At 30.0% G+C, this 7,587-nt stretch overlaps 1 long non-coding RNA gene across 1 annotated transcript; it reads left to right on the forward strand.

The window, feature by feature from the left end:
- Positions 1 to 457: 457 nt before the first annotated feature.
- On the forward strand, positions 458 to 6,309 carry LOC106468755. Its single transcript, XR_001291401.2, has 2 exons — positions 458 to 1,856; positions 3,008 to 6,309. It is a non-coding gene; the product is annotated as an uncharacterized LOC106468755 (long non-coding RNA).
- The last annotated feature ends 1,278 nt before the right edge of the window (positions 6,310 to 7,587 follow it).

The raw sequence follows: 7,587 nt of genomic DNA on the forward strand, positions 1-7,587 counted from the left end.
AGTATTTTGACATCACAAACATCTAATTTGAACCAGTGTTGCATTAAGCATACCACATGACACACAGAAACCGATGTTTATCTGTGATTTTAATATTTACTTTTGAATTAAGAATTTGAGTTATGTGTAGTACTAAAATTTGAATTATAATCTACAGTTTGATACCAAACTTATTGACATAAATTCATGAAAAAGTGGTTAAATAAAATTTTGAACGTGAGTCAACAAACGAGATGACGTGGCCTTTCATCTGTAACCCCTCTCCAAAGGGTTAAATAGGGAAAGATATTTGGGAGTACATTTTTTTGGCTTGCATATAATTTAGCACCTTAATTGTACAACTGATACATATTGATTAAGTATTTAATACATTGCTATTATTTAAACTATCTCTATTTGACAAATATAAATTCATATTTGGGCTCATTATTGTATTATGGTGGAAGATATTTTTGGATCACCGATGTTTTAGACATTACATTTTATAATGGCTTTTCAGATGAAAAACTCATTTTGATCATTCTATTATATATGGATATCTTAACTTACTAGAACATCTAGCAAAGTCTTGTACGTTTCAGCGTGTATGATAATGTGTTTTTTTTTATGTTTATGGTGCATGATAGAAGGGGAAGTATACTTTTAAAACTCTTGCCATAATATATTTTGCTACCCTGGTATATAAGTATAGAAAAAAATATCTATGCTAACTAACATACAACAAATGTAACCAATTGTATACATGGAAATAACTCTTATATTCACAAAAATATTATTTTGCCTTTGCTCCCCAGTAACTTGATGTTTAAGTAAAGGCTTATAACACTCAAAATTGGGATTTGATACTTATGGTGGGCACAGTTTAGATAGCCCATCATGTAGTTTTGTGCTAATGGAAATGAATGTTTTTGTATTTGTTATTTAAATAAAGATAGTTTAATCCAAATAACATTAGATGTTATAGAGTTAAAAAGTCTTAAATTCACAGGTTTTGAGGTTTTAAAAAAAGTCTTGAATTTAACTTCTGTGCATATTGATGCTGTATCTTTTTCTTAACTTTGGTTTGTTCCACATTGCACCTATGCTTAACAGCATTACAGTACTTTGCTTTGATGCTGTATCTTATTCTTAACTTTGGTTTGTTACACATTGCACCTATGCTTAACAACATTACAGTACTTTGCATTGATGCTGTATCTTATTCTTAACTTTGGTTTGTTCCACATTGCACCTATGCTTAACAGCATTACAGTACTTTGCATTCATTCTATCTAGGCTTATACGAAACTGGGAACACTAAATCAAGTTTGCTATGTGATCATTCTATAATTTAGAATATAGATATTTATTTTTTACAGATTTACTAAAAATAGCAATATTAATTAAAGGGAAGTCAGTGAGGTTATGCCTAGCATTTACATTTTTATCTGTTATAGTTTGATAGATCAATTACAAGCATGTTTTGCTTGATATTTGAATTCCAGAGTGATATGGATGAACTTAATGATGAATTGTACTGAATGAAGAGGTTTAATTCGTTTAGTTTATTACTATTTTATTCAACTAGAATTAATTAGAATCTTTGTATGATTCATGTTTTTGCAAAATTGTCCTTTTCTCTACCCTCAGTTTTTTCACCTTCCCCTTCTATTTAGCAAGTATGAATTGAAGATTACTTTGTTAATTATTGATGAATCTGTGGTTATTTCAGATGTTCAGTGCCATAACAAAAATGGTTTTAAAGACAAAAAAAGAACAGAAAGAACGACAACAACAAACTCGAGATAGTACTGTTAAGCTTCAACGAGGATCTCAGCGAGGGAAGAAGAAATGCTGTTAATAATAGTTTATTAGGGGTGTGTATAGATATGTAAGAAATTAAAAAAAGTATGTGTGGTATTTATCTAAGATCGATACAGTTGCCAGTTTTTTATTTTTTATAATGGGCTAAATGATGACCTTTTAAGTAACCTTTCTTTGTCGAATCAAAATACAAAGTTATTGAAAAAGGGGAATAAGATTTACTAAAAAAGTGCATGTGTAACATTAGAGAGATGACAACTGTTGCTAAGGGAAGAAAAAGGGCAGGTTGGTGTTCTGTGCTTGAATAGTTCTAATTTATTTATAGATGTTTGGCTAAGGCTTTATAGAATTAGATGAATAATAAATTAGTTTGTTGTAAGAAACTTGTCAGTAACTTGGATAAGACTTGACATTTAATGACTTCTTGTGACTAACTCATTCTTTTAATAACATTTTATATAGATAAAATAGTAATTTACAATAATTAGTGTAGATTTAAAGAAATCCACTTTTGAGCTCTAACAATGAGTTGTTACTCCTTTGGGCAACTATTAACTCTCTCTCTTTCAATTGAAATGGTTTCAAGCATAAAATACAAAATTATTGAATTCATCAAAATATTTGAGAAAGTTAATGAATTGATAAAATATGTTAGTTTTTAATGTTTAACTTATTTTTAAACAACATTAAAAGCTACTGTTTAAATCTTGGTGTCACCCTAAACTTCTCTAAAGGGACAGAGTTGGGTGATAGGAAATTATGAATATTATATGGGTTAAATTAGTTGCGTATGTGTGTGCAGCATTAACTCTCAGCATGATGCTGGATATTTAGAAATACTCATTTTTCACTTGTGATACATTAGAAATGTAGTTACTTGAAAAGAAATATGGCATTAAATATGATTAATTAGACCTTAATGTGATTGCTTTATTGGAAGAATAAACTTCTCATATTGTAACATGAATAAAAAAATGTTCCATATATTTTCTTACGTTAGTGACATTTTGAAAGTCCTAATGAAACAAAAGATAGTATTTTAAGAAACAAAATAATGCCATAGATATCAAGCTCAAAAAATTAAACTAATAGATACAATATAGCAGATCACTGAAAATAATATTGTTTTCAAATGGAAGTTGTATATTCTTATTAGATTACTGAGTAAAGAGCAAATAAACACAGTTTTTGAACATTTTTGCAGGATAAAAAGACTGGAATTGAAAGCATCATTGGGTGATTTCTAAGACCCCTTTCAGCTGCAGGAATATAAAAGGGTATGAGCTGTGTTCATGTCCAGGATTTAGAGTTTAAGACTTAACCTGATATCACATAGGACTTGCAGGAAATCATGCACTTGTCACCTGGAAAAGCTTTAGCACCAATGTTCTGGTTTTTATTCTGATTGATGATTTTTGCTGGCATAAACATGAAGACAAAGAAAACTATGTGCCATGTTTTGTTGGTGATTGGCTGTACAATTGGTTTTTTCAAGACAGCTGAGTAATGAATCAAGATAATCATGATTGGATCATCATGTGTAAGCTACTGACACAATAGGATCAAGACTATCAAGTCATTTCTTTGTTGTACATAACTCTAACTGCTTTACTTGAACAACCAGTGTTTGATACAATGTTTATAAAGTAGACAAACATAAAAGACACTTCAGTGACACAGCCATTTAGTTAACTGAAGAATCTTCAGCTATTGCTGCAGAATCTGTGATTCAGTGATGATAAATGTAAGAGGCCAACTGTGAACAAGACAAGCATGGGATTAAAAACGAGTCTGAACTCTGAATTTTATTCCAAGTCAAGCTGAGTTGTTCATCTAATTCAGGAAATTTTCATGAAAAGGACATATTGTCCAAGTGATTTATAAATAATGGATAAAAATAAATATATATCACTAGATCATTTCCTCTAAACTTTTTTAAAACTAATTCACTTATGATTGTGTATTTTATTTCCATGATTTCATTATACTGTGTACTTTATTAGAACTTTTTTGTGTGCATGTTTTTTTACTTAGATTTGCCATATGATTTTCTGGCTGATGATACTTTAACTAATAATAACCATTAATTATGTTAATGAGAAAAGATTAATGATTTTAACAAATTTTCTTGATACTTTTGTTCTTTAGCAAAGTGTATCAAAAATGATTCACTGCACGCAAATGTTGTTTAAGATTTTTGGAATACATCAGTGCAAAGAAAAAAAAAGAATAATTTTTTGGGGATTGGTATATTTTTTCTGTTAATAAAGTTTAATTGAAAATAAAATATTTAAATGCTCATTCCCATATGTTCCCACCATTTCCTTGATTTTACTTTTTTTCATGGGCCAATGATTTTTTTTGTATAAATATGTATATATATAATATATTGCTGATAAAAGTTAGATTTTTTTTCTGTCTTTTAGTTTAATTTTACAGAAAATATTATATGTTTGATTCTAAGTAACTGTGTTTAGGGGACTCGGTGCTCTAACTAGTGCCTGCTCTTTAGCTGTTTTTGTTTACCATACAGTAGTATTTCTATGAGTATTATTTTGAGGCAGAACATTTATTAAAGTCATCTAATCATCATATTAAGAGAAGAGGTGTTGTTAGGAAATGTTCCTACAAGTAAGCATTTTCAGTGGGGTAAAGTATCAGTAATTTCTTTTTTTAGTTGATAACATGTTAGTGTTCAGTTAATATTTTTGGGGATATTCATGCTCTATAGGAAGATTATGTTATGCATTAGCTTATAAATCCATAGTTTACAGTTTCTTTTTTAAGTGTTTCCTTTTTTTATACTACCTCATACAAATCCTTGGAAAGTCATGATAGTAGTGATGCTTTTAAACTGATCAAAGTATCGTTTCTTTAATTAGATCAGTAAGAGTTTCTTGCAAAAGGTTTTCCTAAAAGGAGGAAAAGAATGCTATAAGAAAGTAAAGGATTAGGTGACAAAGTTACTGAACTATGGGTAATAATTATTTAAATAAAAATTATGGTATTATCAGCAGCCAATAAAAACCTGGTGATCAGCATGAGCAATATTGTGAATAGCTGTATAAAGGGTTAGCAAACTGGGGAATGTCTGTTAAGTTCAATAGAGCTATCAGCACTTTAGTGGACCTTTGCTGTTGTACTGTGTAATGACATGATTTTTGTTTTCAATAAAGCTTACAATAAAAGTATGTGTACAAAAAACACCTGTTGCACTAGCTTAACATTTATTGTCAATATGATTTATTGGTAGTAGTTTAAGACATGAGCAAATTCTTATATTGAGATCCTCCTCATGTCTATATACAGTAACACTTTTTATGCTGAATAATGTACAGAAGGGTTTAAAAGCTTGAGTTAAATTCACCTGTGGCAGGAACTGTGATGATGAACTCTATGTTGGTACATTTAAATTTTCCATTATGTTGAACCTTACATTTTGGCAGTTGGCTGTTAGTAAAGTAACATTGTTTGGGATTTGCCAAGTAAATGATTTTAAAGTTTTTGGTACATCGCACCAATAAAAGTTTATTACTTTTTTTACTAAATATATTAACATTATGTAACAGTATTATCTAAAATTCATATTAATTCTAACAGCTAACATAAAACTTCTAATTTAGACAAATGAAATTGTGTAAATAATTAAAGCTGCTTAATTCTGAAGATACGAGACAATATGTGGTCTTATAAAGTACCAATAAATTAGAAACATATGTGTATTTCAAGTTTCAAATATAACATCTTACTGTTTGATTGGAGCATGTTGTTGAAATCTAGGCAAAGGTTTTATTATGAATTAGCAGTTTGTCCTTCACAGGTTTGGTACATTTTAATAGGAAAGTGTTGTTTTTTTTTAATATAAATAACACTTGTTTAGGATCACCAGTGATATGTTTCATCATGTTGTAGTTGAAACTATTTCTTACAGAAATAAGTATTATATCTTGATCTCTGCCATACTAAACTTCCCATGTATATGTTAATAACTGATTTATAGTTTTCATTTGTAGTTCACAGTCTGTCCTTATTCACTGGGGTGAAAGAAGGTAATGTTCTTGAGTTTAACGAAATATGGTTAAAGTTCTAAGTTTCTGCTTAACTTTCCAGTAAATTAAAATATTACATGCTTTTTTATTGTGCTTGATTAACATTATTTGTCTCCAAAATTTGTTTGTTACAATTGTTCCCCAGTCAGGCATATGAAAACGAAATGCTTGTTTTCCAGTACCAAAAAGAACAGTTTGAAAATAACGTTGATCATGAGTTTAGTAAATTGGTAAATATCCATTTTTTGTTTTAACTTTGACTCTTTGGTGAGTAGTACCGTTATGTTCAATTTGATTGTAAACTTGTAATCACACAATTAATTTTAAGTTTTACATTTAACATCCTTAAACATAGCAAATGTAGAAGGTCCTTCGTATCTAATTGTTGATTATATTGTAATGTTGGGAAGAATGATTTTTTGCTTGCATATAAATAAATTTATTTCTTTGCACAATGTACGAATGCAGTGAACGCTTAATGCTCAGACATGCAATTGACCTTCATAAAAGGATTACATAAAAGTAGACAGTTTGTATGTGTTTTATGATAGCTTTGAACTTGCAGTCTACTGTATACAGTATTATTTTTAAATCTGATCATTATTTGACGAACAATTGAAAATTGCAAACGATAGATTTTTAAGAAAGCTTAATATGAAAAGTTTGCTTCAGATTTATTCAGCCATTATGAATACAGTGTAACAAGTAAGACATTTCAGTACATAAACATTGTAGTAAAAACACAAGCTGATTAAGGTACTGGCCTTTACAATTAATGGTGAAATACAAATACGTAACTTTTAAATGGGTGTATAGGGATCGAAATATTACATTCCCGAGGAATTTAACTTTGCTTGTGTAATATGTCTTTTTAGATGGTTTTCCCTATCAGGAATGCATGGACCATCCATATTCCTTTAATTATGACCAAGTAAAGTGAACATGTAGCATGGAATAAATATAAAAACAATTCATGAGGGAATGTGATCTTCATGATAGCTTTCCCTTGAGTGAATGTAATTTTATTTCATTATTTCTATACCTGGTGTACATTAAAACCAGTGTTTAGTTGATACATTAGGATGCTTCCAAGTAATTCATTCTGGTGTATTGGGTGTAGCATTGAAACTGGTGTTACTGATTACTGAAATATGTGTTACTGTTACTGAAACTGATTTGTGTTATGATGCTCGGGAAATCAAATATTGCTCACGAACTTCAAAAGGGTACAAGCTCTGTAATTTTCAACCATGGAATGTATTTTACACTTGCTGGACTGCTTTGTAACTTCTAAAAAAGTATCGCATTTCATAAACGTATTGTGCCTTGTCTATTCCGTCATAATCACATTTTTTACACACAAAAAGTATTATCTTATAGACAAAGTTTTGCCCACAGATACGTCTTTCATAAACTTTTGTAATGTAGACAGAGTTGTTCGAGTCTTTTAAAAAAAAGTCTTCAGGAAAGGATACTAACGAATAGAAGTTTATCAAACGTAAAGTAAAATTCCTGTGAATCGTGAATGGAATGGACGATGGGCCAGATTTAGTGGTTACGGAAGTTCGAAATCGCGATATGCCCTTGAACAACGCCCTACAACTCTGAACACGTTAATAAAACGGCAGTCAATCACTATTGGGTAACGTGTAGGCATCTGTTGCTGCTGATTAGGTATTAGTTATCTTTCAATAATCATAAATTAGAGGTGTCGTCATGGACGGGGGATCTGTAT

Source organism: Limulus polyphemus, unplaced genomic scaffold (genome assembly GCF_000517525.1).
Source record: "Limulus polyphemus unplaced genomic scaffold, Limulus_polyphemus-2.1.2 Scaffold3149, whole genome shotgun sequence".
In the NCBI taxonomy this organism is placed as follows: domain Eukaryota; kingdom Metazoa; phylum Arthropoda; class Merostomata; order Xiphosura; family Limulidae; genus Limulus; species Limulus polyphemus.